The following is a 27937-nucleotide window of genomic DNA, read 5'->3' on the forward strand; positions in this document are numbered from 1 at the left end:
TGTCCATCATACTGGGATCGAGCTGGGAACCATGAGAACTGCCCCCAGAAGCAAAGACGAGGATGGAGACTAATCAAAAGAACAATCCACAGGACCAAACTCCTCCCACAAAGGCAAGCGTGGGTTTGTGGACCACCAGAAGCTGTGGGAGTGCAATAGAAACTCTGAGCTGGGAAAGGTCCATAGCCCAGACAAGGACAAGATATGTTCTATGCCTGAGATGGGGGGTTGGGTGTAAAGCTAACAGAAAACCTTTTCTGTTTTAAAGAATGGCATAAGACTCTCTTTGGAGTTTTTTTTTTTTTTTTTAATGAAAGACTGAGTGGTACTCTAGTAATGAGTTTATAATTAGAGGTAATTTATGTTTTATCAAAGGAAATGCTCATTTCATGAACATGCTTTGGAGACATCTGGAATTGGGCGGGGGAAATGCACGTAGGTACATTCAGTGAGTGTAAAGACATTTTATGCAGGATGGTAAAGTCTCATCCTCACACTGGAAATTGTTGACATAGACTACATAGAAAGACAGGATGCACAAAGGTCAATATTTCAGCTCTAAAAGTTTTGAAGGATTTAATTTAAATAATGTTTTTCCATTATCAACTCTTTATTTTCTTAGGTGTCTTGTTTGCATATTTATTATTTGTGAGTGTAATTCTCAATTTTTCTGACTTGCTTAAATGAATGTATAAATAAGTTGAAAAACAACATTATGGAATTCCTGTATAGGAAATCTTTGTGGCAAAAGCATTTGTCTCTTCCTGGACTGGAATAATACAATCAAGTAAACCCAAAGAATAATACACCTACCCTTAAATGCTGATTTCTGGATTCACATTGAAACATTTTCCCATCACTGGACTCAAACCAGAACATGCAGGTTTAGTTCAGGCCAAGCAATACAGTGAGTCCCACACATTTTTTCCCCACTTTCTACTGCAGATAAAGATTATGTTTAAACAACCATTTTGATGCGAATGAGGGGGGTCAGAATGGAGACCTAAAGCCTATCTGTAGACAGCTGGACATCCCCTCACAGAAGGGTCACAAGGAAGGGTCAGTCAGGGGGCAGTATAGCACCGAGGAAACATACAACTTTCCCCTACTTCTTTAATGTGCCCCCCCCACTAGCATGACTCCAGTTCTACCTTACAAATCTCGCTAGACCAGAGCATGCACACTGGTACAGACCAGAGCTCTTGACACACAAAATCCAGGACAGATAAAACCCTCAGGACCAATAATGAGAGTAGGGATACCATGAGGGTAGGGGGAAGGTGGGGGGAGAAAGGGAGAACAAATTGCAATGATCCATGTAATATAACCATCCCAAGGGGATGAACAACAGAAATGTGGGTGAAGGGAGGCAGCGGATGGTGTAAAATATGAAAATAAATAAAAATACTTTATAAATTATCAAGGGCTCACAAGGGTGGAAAGGTGGGGGAGGGAGAGGAATAAAGAGCTGATACCAAGGACTCAAGTAGAAAGAAAATGTCTTGGAAATGATGATGGCAGCATATGTACAAGTGTGCTTGATACAATGGATGTATGGGATGTAAGAGCCCCCAATAAAATGATTTATTAAAATAAAAAATAATTGCAAAATTTTAAAAAAGTGATATTCACACTATACTGTGGTCTGTGAAGTAAGTAACATTGAAACCATTGTCAGAATGATCCGAGTGTGACCCAGACACAAAAAGCGCCCATGCTGTTGGGAAAGTGGCCTGTGTAGGGTGGGTCTGCCACCAGGTCTGCCACCAACCTTCACCGTGTCAAAAACGCAGCACTGGTGAAGCTCAATACAGCAAAGCCCCAGAAACGGTGATCTGTCTGTATTGGTTTAAGAAGCCCACCTGTCCCCAAGGACAACGCCCATGGAAGTCAAATTCTAATGACAAACTTTCTTGGTGAGCAGCGTCCCTGATAAAGAGAGTTTGGCACGACTCTCTGATGAATTCAAAACAACACATCCACTGCCACAGAGGGGGTTCTGCTCCGTCGCCACCACATTAGCTTCCCAGGCCGTCCATCTTCACACAAGCACACCGTCTCATCGTTCACCCTGCAGTTTATGCATCTGGATCTGACCACTTGATGCAGCCACCTCCACACAGGGGTCTCTGGGTGGTGCAAAGGGTTCACCGCTTTCACTACTAATGGAAAAGGTGATGGTCTGTGTCTACCCAGAGGTGCCTTAGAAGAAAAACCTGGAGATCTTGTTCTAAAAAAAGATCTTGTTGTCAATCATTAACAACCCCGCGGGCTCCTACGCTCCCACATTTGGGGTCACCATGAGTCAGGATGGGGTCCATCTGAGATGGACTGGACTTCAAGGCAACTCACAAAAATAATGCAGACCAGTGATTTCAGTGCCCCACAGGGCGGAGCCGTGCTACCACTTCCTCCCCCGGCGTTCTCATTTCTCTGTTCCATTTGTTTCTCTCCATTCTATTAACATATTTTACTTTAACTGCATTAACTCCACCAGCACCTGCTTTCCCTAAACGTTTTTGCTGATCAGAATCACCTGCAGTGCTTGCCAGACAGTTCTGGGACTAGTTCAACAAACAAACGAAACGAAAACGCCTTGCTGAGTTAGTTCTGACTCATTCGGACCCTGTGGGGTTCCAAGGCTGCCCATCTTTGGGAAGTAGACAGCTTCCTCTTTCTCTCCAAGAGTGACTGGTGGTTTCACACTGCTGGCCTTCCGGTTGGCAGGCTAGTGCAAAACTCACTATGCTACTAGGGCTCTTTGGATCTAGTTGTGTTAGTCTGGGTACTCTAAAGAAACAAATCCACAGAAACTCATGTATAAGAGGGAGTTTTATATAAACAGTAAGTGCACATCAAGAAAACATCCCAACCCAGTGTTGCCTAAGCCCACAAGGCCAACATTAAGCCATATGTCCAACACCAGTCCACAAAGTCCTCCTCCATCTCACAAAACAGACACAATGATGCCGACTTCAGGAGGAAAGCTGAATCAGTGAATGTGTAAGCATCTCAGCGCTGGCAGTGAATGTGTAAGCATCTCAGTCTCCACACAACTGCTCCAGCACCCAGAGTTGCATCAAGGTAGGTCTCTTCAGGGTTGTCTTGCAGAAGTGAGCCTTTTCGGTTGAAGCAGGGAACTGGCTAAGGCAGCTGCACCCTGGTCTGGCCAACAGAAAGCAAGAGACCTGAGAACTAGAAAGGCCAGGCTCGTGGAGCCATTTATCCCTCCGCCCTTCAATTAACCCCACATGTGTTTCAGGGCCAGGTTGGCACAATAAACTAACTACCTCACTAGCCCAGACCTATTGCATTAGAATTGCTAAGGGAAAGGTCTGGTATTCTGTGTATTTAAGAAACATCAAGTGGGGATGTGTTCAAAGGGAAAATCCCATCGGCATAGTTATTCACAATGATTAATCTTGGTATAGTCCAAGCCAGACCTTCAACTTGTGTATCAAAAGTCACAGAAACTTTGCTCTCCTATCATTGCTGCTCTTCTCCTTTTCTTTGGTGGACAGAGTAGCATGCCGCAGCTGATAGACAAGGCAACTCTCTAGAGAACCCGTCCGGGTCTCAGGCAGCCAGAAATTACAGCTACTAAGAGAGGTTTTCAGCAGCCAGAATGAACATTTTTGTGTGTTTCATTGACTAAGGAATTCCATTATCTGGATCACAACAAACGATGGATGGCAGCATTTAGGAAGAATGAAAATTCTACAACAATTCATTATGCTCATGCAGAATCTGTGGATGGATAAAGTAGTTATGTGGGCAGAACAAGAGAATACTGGTTTAAATAAATGGTTTTGAATCAGGAAAGGTGTGCATCTGAATTGTATCCTCTCACCATACTTATTCCATCTGTATGCTGAGCTAAGCTGGATTCTATGAAGAAGAAGGTGGCATCAGGATTGGAGGAAGGCTTATTAACAACCTGCAATATGCAGATGACACAACCTTGCTTGCTGAAAATAAGGAGGACCTGAAACACTGGGCACTGATGAAAATCAAGGATTGTAGCCTAAGTATAGATTACAACTCAATGTAAGGAAGATCAGAATCCTCACAACTGGACCAATGTGTAACATCATGATAAATGGAGAAAAGGTTATGTTGTCAAAGACCTCGTCTTGCTTGGATCCACAGTCAATGTGTTTCGATGCTATACTTACAATTTTTCAGCAACTAATTCCTCCGGAGTGCACAGCTGATCTTTTTTCTTCATAGTTAGTTCTTAGTCCATTGAAAACCATTCACTTTGGGTGTTTGCTGGCATTTGAAATACCAGTGACATAGCTCCCAGCATCTCAGCTACAAGCAAGCCACCACCGTCTGACAAACTGACAGACGAGTGATGCTTTTTATAAATATATCGACTTCATTGCCTTTATTGTGAAACCTGGGTTTAAACACTAACAAATGACTCCGGAGCAAGAGTAAAGGAAACACAGACATTGTGTTCCTGGAGCCCTGTGGTGCGGTGGTTATTGTTGGGCTTCGATCCACATGGTCAGCAGTTCAAACCCCCCAGCAGCTCCACAGGAGACACACTGGGCTTTCTACTTCCGTAAACAGTCCAGAAACCCACAGCATTGACTCAATGGTAGTGAGTGAGTCCTGTGTTCAAGCGTCTACAGTTCATTAGAAAAGTCAGGGACACAGCCCTGAATCAGTTAGATTCCTTCAAAACAAAACAAAACAACAAACCAGATTAGACAACTGGACAAATTAGACAAATGTAAATACAAAATTAGACAAATGTAAATACTTCCATGGATATTTGAAGATATGAATGGATGATTAGTAATGTTCTTTAGGTAACTTAACGGAAGTGTCCTGATACTTTTGTTATGTTGTTGTTAGTTCCTCTAAAGAGTGCCTCTTTTAGAGATGTACAATTGGTCAGGTTGTCTAGAGAAACAAATCCTGTGACATGCATATATAAGAAAGAGGTTTATATCCAGAGGTATTTCCATATCAACAAGGCATCCCAATTCAGTCCAACTTAAATCCATAAGTCTAAAGCCAGTCTATAAGACTCTCTGAAACCTCATGTCACTACAGGCTGGTGACCCAGAAAAGTGAAACAGGAAGCAGGAAGATCACAGTGCAGAGTTTCCTGGATTCAAAGTCATTGGTAACATGGCAGAGCCCCAATAGCTCTCAGGGTCAGGCAGCCCACATGGAGTTACCCGTGGAAGCAGCAGAGTCCTAGCAAACAAGAAGGCAATGGGGTGGGGAGAGATCAGCGTCTCTCACTGTTACACAAAAAGGCTTATATCATCGGGCTGCGACCCCTAACCATCACAAAATGGATCCTGAAAGATTTGCAAATGAAATTTACATTTCCCAAGTATCTGAAGTTTGCACTACCAATATGCAGATCATGGAAAGAGTGAAAAAGGAGAAGATGAAACAAGATTCACTACAGATGTTGGATGATGGTATCTGGGGGTTAATTATGCTGCTTATATATTTATATTATATATATATTCAATATATATTTGAAAACCTCAATAGCCTAGATTCCCAAGCTTATTTGGCCTACTGCCCCTGGTCAGGAAAAAGAAAATTACTCAGTGCCCATTAGGCAATCAAAAACTTATGTACTATAGTCTATAATGCAGGATCCCATGTACATATCTGCGTTTGCATTTCCCTTGGATTGTTCCAGCACCCCTCACCCCCAGGTGGCAGTATCGCCACTTTGGGAAACATTGCTCTGTGGTAATATGATACCTTATTTAATCTTCCTGGGATTATGAAATCAAGGAACTAAATATTACTGGAGCGTCAACAATCCACCAGGTATTTTATGATGTTCTCTCAGTCATAAGATTCCTAGGGAGTCCTTTCCCTGTCTCTGCCCTCAATTTCTTAGCAGTATCTACTCAGAAGGGACGTGTTGACAAAGATGTTTGATTAGTAAGAAACTGTGCTTACTTGAGTCCTACCTGGATTTAAAATCTGCTTCTTGGGGAATACAGCAGTCAGTATGAATGCATGTTATGCATTTCCTCAGGGCCAGCAGACTTCTGAATTCTCTTGAATGAGTTTATTTATTCTACGCTCTAATTTAAACAGCATGGAAACCAGTTGTCTCTTGTCTTGTGTCATCTGTCTATTAGGAGCAGCCACATTGGCCAGCATCCCAGTTCCTGCCTCCCTTGGCACTGAGTTGAATTAATCAATAGACTACAGAATCATTAACAACAACAAAATCCAAATGTAAAAAACCTAGCAACAACTGCAATGGAAATTCACCAAATATAAATTTAATTGCCTACAACTGTTTAAGTAAGGTGAACGTGATTTATATTTCTTTTGATTTGACCAGTTTGAATGAATGTGGATATTGATAGCTTACACTGGAATACTCCTCAGGAACCATTTCTTTCGCCGTGTTCCCTCTTACTGTATTGCATTGCATCCAGTGTAATTGCTCAAGCCACTGATAAACAGAAAATCTCATGCCACCATAGTTTGATTTTAGCTTCATACTGTGCATGATAATACCATCAATGAGAAGGGAATGGATTTTAATATTTGGGAGTCCCAAAAAGAGATTGTTGCAAGTACGAGTTTGGGTAATCACTCACTTTATTTGGGATGTTTAAAAGAGTGCATTATTGCAATAGGTAAATCTGTTGCACTAGACATCTTTAAAGTGTTTAAAAGCAAGAATGTTACTTAGAGGACTAAGGTATGCCTGACTCAAGCCATGGTATTTTCTTTTTTTTTAGTTTATTTATTTATTTTTAATTGTTTTATTAGGGGCTCACCCAACTCTTATCACAATCCATACATACATCAAATGTGTAAAGCATATTTGTACATTCATTTCCCTCATCATTCTCAAGACATTTGCTCTCCACTTAAGCCCCTGACATCGGGTCCTCTTTTTATCCCCTCCCCCACCCCACCCCATGAGCCTTTGATAATTTATAAATTATTATTTTGTCATATCTTGCCCTGTCCAACATCTCCCTTCACCCACTTTTCTGTTGTCTGTCCCACAGGGAAGAGGTCACATGTAGATCCTTGTAATTGGTACCCCCTTTCCAACCCACTCTCCCTCTACCCTCCCAGTATCGCCACTCACACCACTGGTCCTAAAGGGATCATCAGCCCTGGATTCCCTGTGTTTCCAATTCCTATCTATACCAGTGTATACCCTCTGGTCTAGCCAGACTTGCAAGGTAGATTTGGGATCATGATAGTGGGGGGCAGAGGAAGCATGTAGGAACTAGAGGAAAGTTGTATTTTTCATTGTTGCTACATCACACCCTGACTGGCTTGTCTCCTCCCTGAGACCCCTCTGCAAGGGGATCTCCAGTGGCCTACTAATGGGCTTTGGGTCTCCACTCTGCACTCCCCACCTCATTCGCTATGGTAAGATTTTTTGTTCTGATGATGCCTTATACCTGATCCCTTCAACACCTTGTGATTGCACAGGCTGGTGTGCTTCTTCCATGTGGGCTTTGTTGCTTCTGAGCTAGATGGCCGCTTGTTAACCTTCAAGCCTTTAAGACCCCAGACCCTATATCTCTTGATAGCCGGGCACCATCAGCTTTCTTCACCACATTTGCTTATGAAGCCATGGTATTTTCAATTGCCTCATATGCATGTGAAAGGTGGACATTGAATAAGTAAAAACGAAGAAAAATCAATGAACTTGAAGTATGGTGCTGGCAAAGACTATTATTGAAAGTACCGTGAAGTGCCAAAAGAACAAATGGATCTGTCTTGGAAGAAGTGTAGCCAGAGTGCTCCTTAGAGGCCAGGATGGTGAGACTTTATCGTCTCATGCACTTTTGACATGTTATCAGAAAAGACAATCCCTGGAGCAAACCATCATGCGTGGTAAAGTAGCGGAGCATTGAAGAAGAAGACCCTTGACCAGGTGAATTGATCCAAGTGGCTGCAACAGTGGGCTCACACATAAGAACAATTGTGAGGATGGCGCTGGACTGGACGGTGTTCTGTTCCGTTGCACATAGGGGTCGCTAGGAGTCTGAACGTGGCACATAAGAACAACGAACAAAGAGTGTATTGGTAGCTAAAAATTAATGGACATTCTTGTAGGTTATGGTATCCTTTATGCCGATAGGAATGTTTCTACATAGAAGTGCATGAACTAATAGCATCCTCCCGGAGCTAAGCTTCCCTTCCATTGTTCCTGTTTGTGTCCTCTGGCTTCAGAACCAGAAAAGGCTGTTATCGGACACAAGAGAGATCCCGAGGCTGACACTCTGACAGGGATCACCAGACAGTGTGCAGCATGTGGTTGGTTTTGAGGTCCCTCATCTCTGGGCCTGCCCATCTTCTTTAAGTATTCTATTCCTTTCCATTCTGTCCATTAGTTAGTGAATACTAAACCCATTAAAGACACTCTGGGGGACTAAAAGCTGTATAACCATGGTCTCTGCTCTTGGAGAACATATAATCTAATAGTGAAGAAAAGTGACATGGGCAGGAAGGTAAATGAGCCACGGGAGTTCAAACAGCCATGCTTGCACAGCTGTGGGAGGTGAATCGCATTAATTCTTCTGTGCTCTTGCTTATATATTTGTCCAAACTGACATGTATATAAGATGATTAGACTCTCTCACTCACTCACTCACTCACTCACTCACTCACTCACTCACTCTCATTCACTCACTCTCTCACTCTCTCACTCACTGACTCACTCACTCACTCTCTCATACTCTCACTCACTCTCTCACTCACTCACTCACTCACTCAGTCACTCACTCACTCTCTTACTCACTCACTCTCTCACTCTCTCACACTCTCTCACTTACTCACTGACTCACTCTCTCTCACTCACTCACTCTCTCATTCACTCTCGCACTTACTCTCTCATTCACTCATTCACTCTCTCACTCACTCACTCTCTCACAAAAAAAAAAATTAAATTAAATTAAAAAAAAAAAAGATGATTAAACGTACCTGGCTTGGGTTGGGTACACCTCAGTCATCAAAGTGTTATCCTTACTTTTTAACTCTTTAGAGAGTTCTTTGCAGCTCATTTGCCCAATGCAAGATGCCATTTGATTTCTGAGCTGCCACTTCCATAGATTATGGTTGTTTATTGATTTTTAATTTTTGTTGAGAATATATACAGCAGAACATATATCAGTTTAACAGTTCGCCATGTACAATTGAGTGACATTGGTTACATTCTGCAGGCTGTGCAACTATGGCATTGATTGTTGATTTGAGAAGAGCAAAATCCTGACAATTTCAGTTTTTTTGTTATTTACTATGTTGTTAATTATTCCAGTTGTAATGATTTTCATCTTCTTTATGTTAACGCATGACCCATACTGAATCTACTGTCTTTGATCTTCATCAGTAAGTGCTTCAAGGTACTTTATATTCATCAAGCAAGGTTGGGTTATCTGCATTTAAAACCCAAATCCACTGCCACAAAGCTTTTTCTCCTCATAGCGGTCCTACAGGACAAAGTAGAACTGTTTCCAAGGTTTTCTGAGACTATCGGTTTTGCAGAAGTAGACACTCCATCTTTCTGTAGATCATCTGCTTGGCTCTGACCACTGACCTTTCAGTTAGCAGTTCAGTGTGTAATCCATTGCATCATGGGTTCTCATCTACACATGGCACCTTGTTCATGAATCAATCTTCTTCTAACTCTGATGTTTCATTCTTCATATAGCACAGGTTCTTGGATGAATTTGCTCATAGTACAGATTGAATAGTTATGATGAAAGATGACTGTCATGACTCAGACCTTTTCCAGTTTTAAACCATGCAATATCTTCTTCTTGTTTCCAAATGACTGCTTTTTCCCCCCCTATGTGTTGGTTCCACATGAACTCAGTTAAATATTCTGAAATTTCCATTCACAATCCTACCCATAGTCAGTGTGATAGTTAGGCTTACTGTGCCAACCCAACCTCCATAGGAACATGTGGGTGGAGTTTAATCAGGTCACAGCTTGATTGGAGGGCAACTGAGATAAGGACTTTTCGAAGTCAGCTTCCTTCCTGGTGATGGACCAACGTGCTGCTGCTTGAGCTAGTTCTTTGCCTCAACCATGTGCTGCACTACCTATGGGCTGAGCCAACCCATGGTTTGTCTTGCTGGAGCTTGAAGGTCCGCGGGGACCTACTTCAAGTGCTGCTGGTGTATACATCACTTGAGTTTGAGGCTGGTGGATCCTGTCACCTTGCAATGATTGCTTGAGTTCCAGATCCCCTTGGGGTCTGCTTTGCTAAGTGCCCCACACTACTGACTGTTGCTGCCCCACCCAGCCTGTCTTGCCTGAGGGCAGATTCTGATTTCTACTTCCTTGACCTTGGATGAAGGACCTTCAGTATATTAACTGTTCCATGAAAGTGAGTTGAACTGAGCGCTTTGTACTGCTGTGTGGACTAATTAGCCCTTAAAGTCCTTCTCACTGTATACACCTATCCTTTTATGTATGTATAATCATGTGTCCTGGTTTTGTTTCTCTAGAGACCCCTACCTAACACAGTTAATTATGACTCATGTAGTAAATGCCTTCATAGAGTCAATAAAACACATGTAAACTTCTTTTAACATCAGAAATGATATTCCTTGTTTCAGATTACCTTCTGAATCTGGCTTGATCTTCTTGCAGTTAAGTAAGCTGAATGCTTTAAAAGATTATCCATGTTGTAGCATGCATCAGCAGTTTGTTTTACATTTTGGCTTAATAATATCCCATGGTACATATATACCACATTTTGTTTATCCATTCATCTACTAATGAAAATTTCTCTCAGCAGTGTTTTGTAATTTTCAGTCATGGGGAAGTGAAATTACTTGCCATGGCTCTTCTATCCATAGCCTTTGTAACTCTACCACATGACTGGATCAGAGTAGTAAGCAACTAGATCTACAGAACTAATATGGGATTGGTCAGTTTTGCCATTCCACTGAGTATAAAGTTAGCCACCTCAGAAGCAGGAACAGAAATTCTCACGACCACCAAGAATGAAGACCCATGAGACAGAGCTTGTCTGAGATCCCTGCACAGAGAAGCAGAAGCTGCATTCGCAGCATGAGACAGTGAGGTGGGCTTCCCAACCATTAGCATAAATGAAGCTGCATGCCTTGCAGAGTGGTGCGTCCTTTGGTCAGAGAGTGGCATTCCTGCTGGTGTGGCTGAGAAGAGGCACTGTGGACTATCTCCTTAAGGTATTCTGATCCTAACTGCTTATCATCTGAATTTCTATAATGAGCGTTGAATTCAGGTACATGCATTTCCCCTATTCTTTAAGATGATTGCGTATTTTTTAATCTTCTACCAATATAGCATGTAGAGTAGCTAAAGCAAAATGGAAAAAGGATGAAGTCAAGGAGCTGAATAGAAAATTTCAAAGGGCAGCTTGAGAAGACAAAGCCAAATATTATAATGAAATGTGCAAGGACCTACGAGGGAAGAGCACCCTCAGCATATCTCAAATAGAAAGAATGCAATTTAAAAATTTGAGCATCTACTTGCAGTTTTGAGAGATTCTACAGGAAAAATGTTGAATGATAAAGGAAGCATCAAGAGAAGATGGAAAGAGTACAGAGAGTCACTGTACCAGAAAGAACTAGTCGACAGCCCAACACTTCAAGCCGGGGTATATGAGCAAGAAACAGTGATACTGAAGGAAGAAGTACAAGCTACACTGGATGCATTAGGAAAAAACAAACAGACAAAGGCTCCAGGAATAGATGGAACACCCGTTGATGTGTTTCAGAAATCAAGGCACTGGAAGCATTTACTTGTCTATGCCAGGAAATTTGGAAGACAGCTACCTGGCTAGTTGACTGGATTCAGAAATCCATATTCGTGCCCATCCCAAAGAAAGAATGTCCAAATTATAGAAAATATAATTGATATTGCACACAAGTAAAATTTTGCTTAAGACCATCCAATAATTGTTACAGCACACATTGACAGGGAACTGCCAGATGCTCAGGCCAATTCAGAAGAGGATGTGGAATAAAGGATATCATTGCTGTGATCAGACGGATCTTGGCTCAAAGCAGAGAATACCAGAAAGAATGTTTACTTGTGTCTCATTGACTATGCAAAGGCATTCAACTGTGTGGAGCCTAATAAACTGTAGATAACCTTGAGGAGACTGGGAAGTCCAGAACACTTCATTGTGCTCATGCGGAACTTGCACATGGATCAAGAGGCAGATCTGGAAGAGAACAAGGTGAGACTGCTCGGTTTAAAATCAGGAAAAGTGTGTGTCGGGGTTATATCTTCTCACCATACTTGTTCAATCTATATGCTGAGCAAATCATCATAGAAGCTGAATTTTATGACGAAGAATGTAGCATCAGGATTGGAGAAAGGCTTATTACCATAATGACCTATGGTATGCGGATGACACAATCTTGCTTGCTGAAAGTGAGGAGGATTTGAAGCACTTGCTGATGAAGATCAAGGATTGCAGCCTTCAGTATGGATTACAACTCAATTTAACAAAAACCCAAATCCTCACAACTGGGACCAATAGATAATATCATGATAAATGGAGGAAAGGTTGAAGTTGTGAAGGATTTTGTCTTACATGGATCCACAATCAATGCAAATGGAATTAGCAGGCTAGAGATCAAAAGATGTATTGCATTAGGTAAATCTGCCATACAAGACTTCTTCAGTGTACTGAAGAACAAGGATGTTGCTTTGAATACTAAGGTGCACCCAACCCAAGCCATGGTATTTTCCATTGCATCATATGCATGTGAAAGTTGGACACTGGATAAGGAAGACCATAGAAAAGTCAATGTATTTGGATTGTAGTGCTGGAGAAGACAATTGTAAATAACATGGAGTGCTAAAAGGAAAACACTCTCTGTATTGGAAGAAGTAAGACCAGACTGCTCATTAGAGGCAAGAATTGCAAGAATTCATCTTACATACTTCGGACATACAGTCAGGAGAGACCAGTGCCTGGAGCAATACATCATATTTGGTGAAGTGGAGGGGCAATGAACAAGAGGAAGGCCCTCAATGAGATGGATGGACACAGTGGCTGCCTCAGTGGGCTCAGGGGTAAGAAAAGGTGTGAGGACGGCACAGGACTGTGTAGCGTTTCATCCTGTTGGGCGCAGGGTATCTGTGGGTGGGAGCAGACCCCGTGACACCTAACAACAACGATAGTGTATGTCACTTTAAGGCTGGTTATGATAATATGGTATATTACAGTAATGAACTGTTAAATTAACCTGATTTCCTAGGCACTAGATCATGGTGGATTAAAAAAATGAATTCCGGTCACTAATAATTTGATAAGGAATTTTGTATCTATGCTGATGAAGTATATTAGTTTGTAATTTTATTTTCTTAAATGTCTTTTTTTGGCTTTGATATTAGGAAAATGCTGGTCATATGGATAGACAACATCTGTTTGAGTGACTTTGAATAGTTGCAATTTATGCAGTTAGTTCAACTATTTTTCATTTCCTTAAGTTATTTTTTAAAGTAGCAATCGTATCTTATTTACTATTTGACCACCAAAATATAATCACTCCTCCATTTGGGAACCTTCCCAGGTTCCTCTAGGCCCATTCTCTGTCTATTGAAGACACGGCCTAAGTGGTCTTAGTGACAAACTACCTCACTGACAACATACAGAAGGTGCAGGCGTTGCTACCTTTGGCTACTCTTCAACAATTTAGAAGGGATACAAAAACAACTTTCCAGGATAGCCTTTAGCCATCTTGTCACAGCTCCTCCGGATTTAGATAAGACATGTGATCATGGCATGCACATCTATACCACCCATGAAACAGGTTCTACTGGCCAATGTGTTTCCAAATGCAGAGCCACATCAACTACCATAAGAATCTCTGTGTTGACACATTGCCAAAAAAGGAGGAAATTGGTTCCATGGTTTTGTTAGCATATGACTCTAGTACTTGTTATGACCATGATTGGTTTGGGTATTTTTGCGTCTACCAAGAGCAAAGAATAATTTCAGCACTCCACTTGAAGACTAATTTTGATTAAAGGGACAATCAGACAGGGGGTGGGGGAAAACATTTTTTTTTTAGCACTTAAAATTATTTTGGTCTTCTGAAACAAACCAGATCACCTAAACTTGAGGAGCACTGATCTTACTCTACAGATAACAGTTCATATGGCACCTCCTTTAGGATGAAGAGCTACTACTTCTCAAGCGCCTACCATGTATGTCACATGTAGTTGTCTCATTTAATATGCACAACAATACTCAGAGTTATATAGTACCATCTTTGTTTTATGGGCTAAAAAACTGGGACTCCAAAAAGGTAAGAAATATGCCAGCATCATCTTGATAATAAACAGTAGAGTCTATTTCAAGCACAGAACTGGTTAACCCAAAGACTCTCCTGCTACAGACAGCCTCTGCTGAGCCCACAGTCCTCCGGAGCACCCGGGGCATCATTATTGTACAAACTCCCCAGAGATCCTTTTCCTAGCTCCCTTCTTTTCATTTTGCGTGACCCTGAACTCCAGGGTAAGTGACTTGGCTGGATGAAGGAAGGGGAGGACTGTGCTGTTCTTCCTTTGTATCCGTAGCATTCATACTGCAGCGGACTCACAGATGCTCAGTGGATGCCTAAACTGGTGACTGAATGAGAACACTTACTATTGCAATTTTCAGGAACATTGAGATTTGACGTTAGAGGAAAACCAAGACTCTAGTTTTTTAAACTCTTTTTCAGAGGAATTGAGGTTGAATGATGGCAGATATCATTTTCCTAGTCAGACCAAACTAGAACACAGTTCATGACTTTCAATAAGAGACTTTTAATCACATAGGTGTGTTTCAGATGTTTCAAAACATGATACCATGCTTCACCTTGTAATTTATACAAAATAATAAAAATCAAATAAAAATCAAAATAGCAACTCAACAAGGGACAAGGGATTGGAGTTTCAAATAATTTATAGATCATACTAGAGGGGACAAATTCAATGACAGCGATTTCAAAGCCAAAACAACCAAACACCTTGTCATCCAGTTGGTTGGAACTCAAGGTGCCACCCATGAATCACAGAGCAAAGCCACTCCAGGGGGTTTCCTTACAATGGTCATTCCCCGCCCCCCCCAAGGCTATTGAGAGGCTTTGAACCTCTCATCTTTAGGCTGGTCCAAAAAACCAAACTCATTGCCACCAAATCAGGCTGACTGATTGTGACCCCGTAGGACAGGGTAGAACTGCCCCTCTGAGCTTCCGAGACAGTGACTGTTTACATAGAGAAAACCTTGTCTTTCTCCATGGAGTGGCTGGTGGTCTCGAACTGCTTTCCTTGCAGACTGCAGCCCAATGCATAACCACACCACCACCACCATCCAGGCCATTCAGTGACTTTTTTTCCCCCCTTTTAAAAATCATTTTATTGGGGGCTCGCACAACTCTTATCACAATCCATCCATCTATACATTGTGTCAAGCACATTTATACATTTGTTCCCCTCCTCATTCTCAAAACATTTTCTTTATACTTGAGCCCTTAGCGTTCAGGGACTTTATAACTGTTTTAAAACTATGTATAAACAAAAAAAGAGAAAGAAAAAAAGCAAACAAACTCACTGCCATCGAGTCAATGCTGACTCATTGTGACCTCCTGTGGGTTTCCAAGACTGTAACTGTTTATGGAAGTAGAAAGCAGCCCAGTCTTTCTCTGGAGGAGCTACAGGCAGTTTCGAACTACCGACCATGAGGATCGCAGCCCAAGGCGTAACCACTACACCACCAAGGCTCCTAAACACATGCTTACTAATTCATTCTTTTGAAAAATCATCTTAAGACTTCTTCCAGCCACAAAATCAAGCAACCAAATGAAGTAGCTGGTTCAGGGTGGCGGGCGAAGAGCTTGGGCTCGCTCCCACAGATAGGTGCCTTTGAAGGATGTAGCCCTGTCACATTTGCACGGACTGAGCATGTGTTTGATTACACCTTTCACAACAATGTTGTCCCTCAGGAGCGCTGTAGCCTATTGATCAGGAATGAAAATCGTTCCTCCTCTCTCTGAGCCCCTCCCTTGGCTTACTCATTCCAGGCAGACCTGATCTGCCAATTGTGCTCCATCAAGGGCTCAGCCATCCATCTGACTCAACCAGGGACCTTTGTACTTCCTTCCCCTCCATCCAGCTCCCCAGCCCAGAGCATCCCTCCAAAGCTATCAAAATTAACCAACCTCCTCCCATTCTCTGAGATTCATTATCGTGTTTCAAAAGGATGATCTGTGACCATAATATTTTCCTTTCTCCCACTTTTAGCTGTTTAATAGCTACCACCAACAATTAATCATTAAAAAACAAACAAACTTTGCCAAATTATCTTCATGCTCAAGTGCTGTAATTCGGTCTCTGGTCTTCCATATGCCGTTCTTTACTTGATTTTTCTCCTCTGTATGTGTATTTGCAAAACTATCATCTCAAGTTACCGTTTCTATAATTTCATTGTTGTTGTGTGATTTTTCTTCCCTCCTCTCAGGGTGCTGCATGCTAACCTGACCCTGATATTAAGTTCTTTCATACTTTATCATCTTTGCAGAGAAACTTGTTTTTCCAAACTTTTCTTTCTGCCCATCTCAAATAATTTCTTTAAAGAGACAGGTTGCAGTAAATGGATACAATAGCATCTTCTTATTGACTGTATAGCCCTTAAAAAAAAAACCCACAACAAAAACACACTCAAAACTCTACAATGCTTATGAAATGTGCTTCCGTTTTTTCATATATCTAATTTTGATGGAAAAATCCTTTTGTAGTAATCATGCCTGACTTTGAGATGATCAGGATCAGGAAAATTATTGGCAAATTTTATGTAAATATAAAGAAATGTAGATGAATATTTATAAATTTATACAGTGCTTTTTTTCCTGGTTTCCTATATATAGTACACTGAAACCATCTAGGAGGCATTTATATTATACTATATTAATCCTATTATATTGTATTATTGTTTGTAAAACGATTAATTCATATTGCCCTCCTGCCTCAGTTTTTCCTTCGGTTGACCTCTTCTAACTCTCTAAAAACTAAATATTGGTCATACAGAAATGTTTTAGGTGTACTGCAGCTTGCTTTGATTTGCTGGAAGTAATAATATTTATGCCACCAACTTGCTGAGCAGCTCCTGCAGGTCAGCCAACGTCGAGGCCTCTGCTGACCCACATGGGAGCCACTTGCCCACCTGTACCTGCTGAGCACCTGACCTGTGGCCAGTCTGAATTGCGATGCGCTCTAAAGTATCAAAAGGAACCTTGGTGACGTAGTCAACTACACGCTGAGCTGCTCACTACAAGGTCAGCAGTTCCTATCCACCAGCTGCCCCACAGGAGAAAGATGAGACTGTGGATTCCTGGAAAGATTTACAGTCTCGGATTTCCCCGGGGGCAGTCCTGTTCTGCCCCGTGGGGTTGCTGTGAGCCACCATCGACCCAATGTCACCGAGTTTGGGGTTCTTAATTTTTTTAAGTCAGTAGGTTGTCTGCTTCTGCAGATACAGTCAGAGGTCACTGTGAGTTGGAATCAGCTCAGTGAGTTTGTATTTGTTGTGCAAAGAATGAAGTAAGGCACCCTCGTGGCACCATGCATATGCCATTGGACTCTGCCGACCATCTGCAAGGCCAGCGGTTCAAACTCAGCAGCTGCTCCACTAACAATTTTTTTTAATGTTGAATATTTTGATACGTTCTTGATTTGGAATATTCTTGGGTTAAAGAAAATATCTTATTAAAAAGAAAATAGCATTTAAATGTAATTTAATTTTTTACATGGTTGCTATTAGAGACGTTTCAATCGCTTAGGTGGCTCACGGGTGTGTCACACTGTATCTGTTAGACTGTGCTGGTCTAGGCATTTCATACCCTTAGGATGGAATGAAAGGAGGAACCCAGCTGAGACTGGCTGTCCTTCCCAGATCTTGGAGGACAGCACATAAGGGTCAACCAGGAGCAATCCAATGATTTTAGTGCTTCATGGAAATGTATCAATTCCATCTCCCTGCTGTAACGGAGAATGCTGAGTGTGAGAGAAGTGTGTGCACCTTATGTTGTCGCCATTTCATAAAGACAGGCAAGCAAGGTGGTGAATTGGTGCCAGAATTTTCTCTGTCATCCACAGTCAACCCCTTGTACCCAGATACAAAACCCTGCAGGATCATCTAACCTACTCCCTGTGCATCTAGCCACGGTGGTCTCAATGAATCCACTCTTTGCAACTTCACACAGCCATTCAGGGTGGATCTGAATCACAGACACCTGGCCTCATGTGAGGCCGACCAGGCCAGGCTTGGCAGAGAGGTCCAGGGCAGACCCAAGGGCGTGCACAGTGGGCACTGTGACATCATCAGTGATGCTCTTGGATGGTTTCCCATTGCTGGCCCTCCAGTGCCAGCTGTGCCGGCAAGTACATTCATCTACCATGAGTGTGGAGCAGCTAAAATCGACAGATCCACATTTACCTTGAGGTGACAGACTGGCTCTGGTGAATATTCCCACTTTCCTACTTAGGAGGCGACCCACTCCGCTTTCACTGGCTTTTCTGTGTGATAGGAACCGTGGTGCCCAGCCTCACAGGGACATTTCTTGAATTTATGCCTTTGTCCCTAACTAAGCATTCTTCTTGGAATAGTTCAGAATGTGTGTGTGTGTGGGGGGGGGGGGAGAGTCCTTCCTAGGCACCAGGTGGTCATTCTGCCTGCTTCGCGGATAAGCTTTAGCAAGGATGAAAGAGCCCAGAGTCTTCAGCCTCTTCCCTCACTCTGAGCAGAGCATTTGATGTGAACTCAGGGATACCCTTTACATAATTATAGTTCTAGATGGATTACATCTAGCTGCCATGTCTGTATGTGTTGTAATGGACTCAATTGTAGTGGGGCGTGGCTTAATTGTCATGTTTTACTGAAACCTAAAGATGCTGTATTGGTCAGCTGCATTTAATCTTATTATTTATAAACAGGTAAGCTCAGCTCCAATAAGCACAGTCATGTAAATATTCAGCAAAATTGAGTTTGTATCCAAATGTGGGAGGGTGGTGGCGGTGGCTGTCTATCTGACCTAGTGTCTTTGAACTGTCCCCATGTGTACATAGTTACCCTGAAGGTTTAGTTTTAGCGAAATGACTTACCTGAAATGCTAGCAGTCTGTCTTTTCGAAATACTTCTGCTCTTTCTCTTTGCTAAAAGACAGGTTATAAAGTATGAATTCCTTAGGCTTGTGGATTTCTTTATACAAAGCGATGCCATTTTATCAGTGAATATCATTTATCTTAGTAAATGATATTTACTAAGTATTTTTAAGTATTTATGCTTTCCCCCCCAAATAATTGGATTACTTACCCTGAAAGTTTACACAATCTACAAATACCCTATATTCATTTATCTGGGAGCCCTGATGGCGCAGTGGTTGTATGTTGGGTTACTCACTGCAAGGTCAGCCAGTCAAAACCACCAGCTGCACCTTGGGAGCAAGACGGGGGATTTTGTTCTCCCGTTAAGAGTTACAGTCTTGGAAACCTACACAGTCCTTGAACCCTGCTATGAGTCGGCCTTGATTCGATGACAATGAACTTGGAGGTGGCTAAAGTTTGCAGTGAATACATGTGTGTGTGCACGCATAAACAGTGGATCTCAGCTAGATGTTTCCATCTTACTCTTATTGTATTGTCATTGTCACTATAGAAAATAATCCTTAGAAATCTTGTACTTAAAAAACAACCTCAAAGGTTTAACTTAAATATTTGAAACCCCTTGAAAACCAGGCAGTATGGTTGTAAGTGGCTATGTTTCTTGTAGTTAGTGCAATATTGTAATTTACACTTTATTTCAGGCTTTTTTCCATGTAAAACATAATCTAGACAATTTGGACAATTATATTTCTCTCACTAAGGGCATGCGAGTAATGATTCTCCATATCACAGTCAGCACTAGAGTTGGAAGTACAAGAACGGGCACAGTTGCTACCACATCTTCATTGACCATCTGTTATAATGTTCCACTGCTATTGTAAGGTTTTCAGCGGCCACCCTTTTGCAAGCCAGTCATGTCTCCTTCTCCCTAGTCTGCCATAGCCTAGAAGCTCTAGCATCGGAGAAACCCACAAGCCATCAGAGTATAACAAACCATGCACAGTACATACTAGCAGAAAACAAGGCTCCAGGAATTGGCAGAATACCAATGGAAGTAGTGACATGATTTCATGTCAACTTGATAAACAGAATGTAGACAGGAGTCTAGCCTGCCGATCAGATCACTAGGTAACACCCACCAGGAGGATTCTGGGAACGTCCTCTCTTTCTCCTGGGAGGAGGGCCACACTCTCTCTGCCTCACATTCCTGTCAACAAGCCACATGGAACCATGCTAATGGCAGCCAGAGCCCTGGAGCAAGAGGAGCCACGTGGTGACCTGTACCAGGGCTGAGATGCTTCCACCACCACTGGCTGCACCACTGTGATCTTCCTGCATTTGGCATCATTGCAAGTGCTGTGTGAGTCTAAAGAGGAATTTATGGACTAGTATCAGACATATGGGCTAATATCGGACTTAAGGACTTCATCTGGACTGGGCTGGGATGTGTTCTCAATATACAATTGCTCTTTGATATAAAGCTCTCTGTTACACACATATGAGTGTCACTGGATTTGTTTCTCTAGTCAACCCGGTCTAACACACCAATTGAATTAAAAAGAAACAAACAAACCTGATGCCATGCTGCAGGTGCTCATTCATCTTTGCAAAGACATTTAAAGACAGTTCCCTCGCCAACCAATCGGAAGAGGTCCTTTTTGTACCCATTCCAAAGAACAGGCACCCACTGGTACACAGGCATCAACTAACAATATCATTAATGTCACATGCAAGTACATTTTTGCGGAAGATCATTAAAAACGGTGGTGGCAGTTCATTGGCAGGGAGCTGCCATGAGGTCAAGTTGGATTTTGAAGAGGATGCAGAACAAGGAATATCATTGTTGCATCAGATAGCTCTTGACTGAAAGCAGAGAATACCACAAGGTGTTTACTTGTGCTCTATTGGCTTTGATTCTGTGGATCATAACAAAATACAGATAACGTAGTGATAACTGGGAATTCCGTAGCACTTCACTGTGCCTGAGCAGAACTTACACAGACACGAGAGCCAGTCACTGGGATGGAACAAGGGATTATTGTATGGTTTAATACCAGAAATGTGGGGGTTACTCTGGGTTCTCTAGAGAAAACCAAACTAGTGACACTTACATGTGTATGTAAAGAAAGACAGTTACATCAAGAAAGAGGCTCATACAGTTATAAAAGTGCGTATGTCCAGTCGAATTCAAGTCTGTGGGTCAGATGTTAAGCTAGAAGCTTTGCCTGACTGGCAGAGCTGTTGGGGCTGATGAACCAAAAAAGGCAGGAAGACCACAGGCTTGGAGAGACGGAGGGAGAAGAATCCAAGGTCAGCAAGTCACGCTGATGGCTGCAGAGGTGGATGGACCCAAGGTCAACAGGTAATACTGCCACCTGCTGATACCTCCTAGAATTGGACGGTTAGGGAGGCAGATGCAGGATCCAGACCAGAAGAAGTGAGCTCACTAAGAGTAAACCACATTCCCAATGAGACTTCCTTTCCATCGTATCAAGGCCATGACTAGATTAAGGAGGTAATGCTCCACCCTATTTTCTATGAAGTTATCACTGGTCTTGCAAAACTTTATCATGCCATCTCCAGCTTCGTGTCTGTCACCAAGAACATATCCAGTGACATTCCTTCCTCTTTGTTTTGATTTTTTTGCATTCATATGCCAGTAATAATTAACACACCTGGATTACAAATTTGAGCAATTACCGACTGAAGATACCTTTTTAAATGACACAAATGGCGACTATACACTTGGACTACTCCAGATGGAAAACAGAGAAATCAAATTGACTACAATGGACTACAATCAAATTGAGGAAACGATGGACAAGCTCCATGTCAGCAGCTAAAACCAGGCGAGGGACTGCTTGTGGAACACACCAGCAGCGGCTCATATGTAAGTTCAGGTTGAAGTTGACAAAAATGAAAACAAATCCATGAGAGCCAACATATGAGTTGATTTTTGGACACCTCAAAGACAAATTTGCTGCAGGAAACACCGACAGAAGATCTGATGGGCTGTGGCAGAGCATTAGGAACATCATTCATGAAGAAGGTAGATCACTGAAAAGACAAGCGAGAAAGATCAAAGTGGATCTCAGAGAGGAGAGACTCAAACTTGCCCTTACTCACAGAGTAGCTATGGCAGATGGAAAAAATAATGACCTCAAAGAGCCGAAGCAACAATTTCCAAGGGCAACTCGAGAAGACAAAGTCAAATATTATAATGAACTGTGGAAAGACATAGAGATAGAAAGCCAAAAAGAAGAACATGCTCAGCAGATCTGACACTGAAAGAACTCAAGAAAAAAAATTCAATCCTAGAGTTTCAATATTGAGATTCTATGGGCAAAATATTGAATGATGCAGGAAGCATCAAAAGAAGATGGGAATAATACACAAGAGTCAGTGTATCCAAAAGAATGAATTAACATTTCCCCGTTTCAGGAGGTAGAATATGAGCAAGAACCAGCGGTACTGCAGGAAGAACTTCAAGCTGCACTGAAGGCATTGGCCCAAAACAAGGCTCCAGGAATTGACGGCACACCAATTGAAATGTTTCAACAGGCTGATGAAACACTGGAAGCACTTACTCAGGTGTGGCAGGAAATTTGGAAGATAGCTCCTTGGCCAACTGATTGGAAGAGATCCATATTTTTACCTATCCCAAAGAAAGGTGACCAAACAGAATATTCAAATTATAGAAAAACATTCATATCGCATCCAAGTAAAATTTTGCTGAAGATTGCCTAACAATGATTGCAGCAATACACAGACTGTGAGCTGTCAGAAGTTCAGGAGGGTCCAGAAGAGGATGTGAAACAAAGGATACCATTGCTGGTGTCAGACCGTGGCTGGACACAGAAAATACCAGGAAGATGTTTACTTGCATTTCATTGACTAGGCCAAGGCATTTGACTATGTGAATCATAATAAACTGTAAATAACCTTGAGAAGAATGCGAACTCCGGAACACTTCATTGTGTTCATGAGGAACTTGTACTGTACATGGATCAAGAACCGGTTGTGCAAACAGAACAAGAGAATACTGCATGGCTTAAAATCAGGAAAGGTGTGTGTCAGGGTTGTATCCTCACTATATTTTTTCAATCTGTATGCTGAGCAAATCATCAGAGAGGCTGGATTAGATGAGGAAGTAGGTGGCATCAGAATCAGCTGACGTAACCTTGGTTGGCTGAAAGTCAGGAGGACTTGAAGCACTGGAAGCCGATGAAGATGTAGAATTGCCACCTTACGTATGGATGACAATTCAATGTAAAGAAGACCAAAATCTTCACAACTGAACCAACAGGTTACACCATGATAAATGGAGAAACAACTGAAGTTCACAAGGATTTTGTCTTGCTTGGATTGCAGTCAATGCTTATGGAAGTAGGAGGCAAGAGATCAAAGGACAGATTTGCATTGGGCAAATCTGCACGAGAGGGATAAAAAGCAGAGGGGCTACCTGGAGGACTCAGGTGCGCCTGAGCCAAGCTGTGGTAGTTCCCATTTGCATGTGAAAGTTGAATATTGAATAAGGGAGAGCAGAGCGGAATTGGTGCATTTGAATTGTGGAGTTGGTTACATTATGTTAGGTCCCATTATAGGAGAATTCTGCCCCCGGTCAAGTTGACATAAAGCCTAATTATCACAATGTGTGCTAGGGTTGTATCCCTTCACCCTACTTTTTAGATCTGTACACTGAGGAAATAATCAGAGAAGCTGGATTACATATACAAAGAGGAATATAGTATCAGGATTGGAGGAAGGCTTATTAATAACCTTCAGTGTTGGTGCCCGGCTATCCAAAGCTATAGCGTCTGGGGTCTTAAAGGCTTGAAGGTAAACAAGCAGCCATCTAGCTCAGAAGCAACGAAGCCCACATGGAAGAAGCACACCAGCCTGTGCGATCACGAGGTGTCGAAGGGATCAGGTATCAGGCATCATCAGAATAACCTTCGGGGTTACAATCTTGCCTCCTGGGAGCGAAGAGGCCTTGGACATCAAAGGCTGATGAAGTATGGATACCAGCTCCAAGTAAAGAACACAAAAATCCTCGCCACTGGACCAATAAGCAACATCATGATAAATGGAGAAGGGCTGCAAGTTGTCACGGATTTCATTTTACTTGGATCCGCAGTCAATGCTCGTGGAAGCAGCAGTCAAGAAATCAGATGTTGCATTGAACAAATCTGCTTTGAAAAACTTCCTTATGGCGTTAAAGGTTTGAGGACTAAGGTGTGCCCGACTCAAAGTGTGATCTTTTCACTCACCTCATTTGCACGTGAAAAGTGGACAAGGATTACGGAAGGCCAGAGAAGAATGGATTTTTGGAAGAACAATGTCAATCAAGTTTTGATGAAGTACAGCCAGATTGCTCCTTGGAAATGACATGATAAGATTTCATCGCTTGTAATTTAGACAGGTTGTGAGGAAAGATCTCCAGTCCCCGGAGAAGGACGTGCTCAGGAAAGAGGAGGGTCAGTGGAAAGAGAAGACCCTCAACAAGATGGGATGGCACAGTGGCTGCAACAAACATAACAGGTGTAGGGCTGTTGTACGTAAGGTGGGACTGACTAGAGGGTAACTTGACAACTTGTGTTACAAAGATCTCTCGAGGAGGGCAGGCATTCTAGTACCATCGCAAATCATATAGGTGCAGTCTGAAACTGACAAACAGCCACTGATGGGTATATTCTTTCTGTATTCAACCAACTTTTACCATGCAGTTCATTCTATCAGGCTCTCATTTGACACTGAAACCTTAGCGATGTATGCACTTGGTGTTTAGCCTAGAGGAGCACACAGGCTGGCAGGGAGGTCGCACAGGCCAATCATAGCCACATGGCGTCATAATCAGTGTTGCCCAAAGTGGATGATACTGTCCCCTGGGGGGTCACTAGAATGATCAGGGGGGCTGCAAAAGTAGATCGCTACACTTCATCCTGGATTATGGGCTGCAGTACAAAAGTTATTGATTGCTGGTAAGGTGGTGTGCTGAGTAATTTATTTTTGCCTGATAAGGGGCATTGGGCTAAACAAGTTTGGGCACCTCTGCCATAAGTAATCACCGTGTATACAGAGTGCTATAGAAGGACAGGAGAGGAAGCATACTTGTCACAGGGAAGATGGTCTTGGAGTGGACTCTTCAGGTTTTGGTAGGAAATCTAACGTGGTAGTTTAGAGAACAGGCGCCATAGTTTAAATCCCAGCTCTGCCACTTACCATATATACCCGAGAATAAGCTGACCCGAATATCAGCCGAGGCACCTAATTTTACCACAGAAACTGCATTAAAAATGAGCTGGAAAACTCTGCTTATACACGAGGATATACGGTGTTAGCTAGGAAAGCTTGGGCCTGCTTTTTCACCTCTGTGCTTCAGTTTTCTCCTCTATAGGATGAGCATCACCAGAAGACATAGTTCATTGGACCGAAGTGAGGATTATGTAAGTTGGTATGTGCCATGGGCTCCAACAGTACATGGCAATGGAGAGCCTTCTCTCCAGGCTAACTTGCCTGCCAGGGATGCAGAATGAGGGAAAGCAAGGAGACATGAAGGGGCATGCAGGCTTGGCTTTTTAAGACTGAAAGACAAAGTGCATCTGTGTTGGAGGGTGGTGGGTAATGGCAAGATGAGTAGAAAGATTAGCAGGAAAGGGTCTAGACACTAGCTAAGCAACAACAACAACAACAAAAATCCAACAACAAAAACCCATCCATATTCACAGTCATCGAGTCAATTTCCGCTCCTAATGACCCTATTGGCTAGGGTAGAACTGCTCCTGTGGACTTCTGAGACTGTAACTCTTTATGGGATTAGAAAGTGTCATCTTTCTCCCGCTGTACACCAAAGAGGCTCATCTTATTGTTCCTTTGGAGACTGTGAACACATTCAGATTTAGATTTTAGAAAGATAACCCCAGAGCAGGATGGGAAGTGGGGGAGGGAGGCTAGAAGAGATGATAGTCTTGGTTGAGTCATGAAGGTAGAATGCAGATTCAAAAGGTCTTTAGAAGGTAAAATTGATGAGACTTGGTAGGTTTGATTAAAGGTAATGAGGTAGAAGGATTTCTAGTTTGGGTGATTGGGTGAAGAAGAGTCTTATGAGATGGTTTACATTTTAAATGTGCATGCCATCAAATATCCATAATTTGGGTTTAGGTCTGCCACGGAGGATCTGGAAACGAAGACTGCTGACTCCTTGAGACAGAGGGAGTAGTGGGCATTGTGGAAATGTAAATGAGACTATGGGTCCGCTTTCTCCTGCCAGCCAGTCAATCCTGACTCACAGTGACCCTGTAGGACAGAGCAGACGCTCTCCTGTGGGTTTCCAACACTGTAACTCTTTATGGGGATAGAAAGCCTTGTTTCTCTCCCACAGATTGGCTGGTGGTTTTGAACTGCTAACCTTGGGTTCGCAACCCAACTTGTAAACACTACACGACCAGATCTCCACGAGAATCTAACAGAAGTTGTATATAGAAGAAGGTTCCAGGATGGTTCTACTGGAAAAAACTAATATCTAAGAAAAAACCAAAATCACTATCTATTGGGAAAAAAGGCCACTATCTAAGAACCAAAGAAAGCAAAAGTGAATGAGCTCAGAGGAAGGAGGAGATATTGAAGAAAATGGAGTCAGGAAAAATGATGGAGAAGAAATGCAAAGAGGAAGTGTTCAAATGCAGAAAAGGGGTCAAGGAGGATGAGAACTCAAGAACTATCCCTGTGGGTTGGCAATTAGGAAAAAGAGCTTAAGAAAACCCTTGGACCATTACATCAGTAAAGTAGAAAAGAGTATGGGGGAGGGATACAGTGATAGTCTTCATTTCAGGCAAATAGATGTGGTCCAGCTTTAGTATGGCTTCCTAAGACAGAGCTAGCCTGACCCTGCAGGTCTGTCTGTTTGCCTCCTACGAGCGTAGCCAGGAGCTTGGGCCCTTGCTTATGTGTGTGCACATACTCCATTTTCATTAAAGTGGGAAAAAAAGAAGCCATGGTCTTTGGTGGCCAAGAATCTGCCTTGGTATAGGACCCTGGGAGCTAGAATAGGTGGCTGGCTTCAGGAAGTGTCAAGGAGGCCCCCAGGGGTTGCCAAAGAACTGTTGCTTTTGTAAGCTCTTCAAAGCTGTGGAGCCATAGGGTTGGTCTGGAAGATTATTGCCTGTGTTGGAAGGGCGGCGATCCTACTCAGGTTGGTTCTGCAGTGAAAGCTTATAAACTGCTGGCTCAGCCTTAGATCCGGGCGGGGAGAAGACCGAGTCTTTCTTACTCCTCGGCAGCCCTGGTTGTGTCCTCTTGCCCACGCTCTCTGAATCCTGATACTCCCCAGACAGAACCACGAGTAGACCACTCCTGGACTGTCCGCTTGCACCCCACATGACATTGTGAGTTACTTCCCAAAATGTATCCTGGGAAAGAAGAATGAAAGGCCATCAGCAGGTCCTGCAACTGCTGCTTGCCGTGGTATCTGTCCTTACACCTCAGTCCTCCTCCCAGAAACCGCGCCCTCCTGGTCACTCAGGAGGTGGACATTCAGTGTGTAGCCCACACATTTCTGGGCGTTCAGAATCTAAAGGGCATATGGCTCAACATGGCGATGCTACCGTCTCCAGGGAGAAGTCCACGTGGGGGGCCTTAAGTGGTCCAGTTACTATCAAGGGGAGGGGCGGGAGTAGGGAGACCACATCGGGGTACAGGTATTGTCATCATTATTATTTGTAAGGACGGGGCAAGGTGGCTGTGCAGATCTCGCGTCCCAATAATCTCCACGGTGGCACCCCGGCTGCTCCATCCAGTTCGGTCCCCCCCACCCCT

The 27937-nt window shown here is 42.7% G+C and overlaps 1 protein-coding gene across 1 annotated transcript in view; it reads left to right on the top strand.

Moving 5' to 3' along the window:
• The first annotated feature begins 18457 nt into the window (after nt 1–18457).
• DCUN1D1 (defective in cullin neddylation 1 domain containing 1) overlaps nt 18458–27937 on the top strand; it is a 53270-nt gene continuing 43790 nt past the window's right edge. Inside the window, exon 1 of the mRNA XM_045295040.1 lies at nt 18458–18481. The gene's annotated coding sequence lies outside the window, so the exon portion shown is untranslated. The remainder of the gene's footprint in view (nt 18482–27937) is intronic.

This window comes from Echinops telfairi, unplaced genomic scaffold (assembly GCF_000313985.2).
Source record: "Echinops telfairi isolate 266 unplaced genomic scaffold, ASM31398v2 ScPeMD7_4225;HRSCAF=4972, whole genome shotgun sequence".
NCBI classification, from domain to species: Eukaryota; Metazoa; Chordata; class Mammalia; order Afrosoricida; family Tenrecidae; genus Echinops; species Echinops telfairi.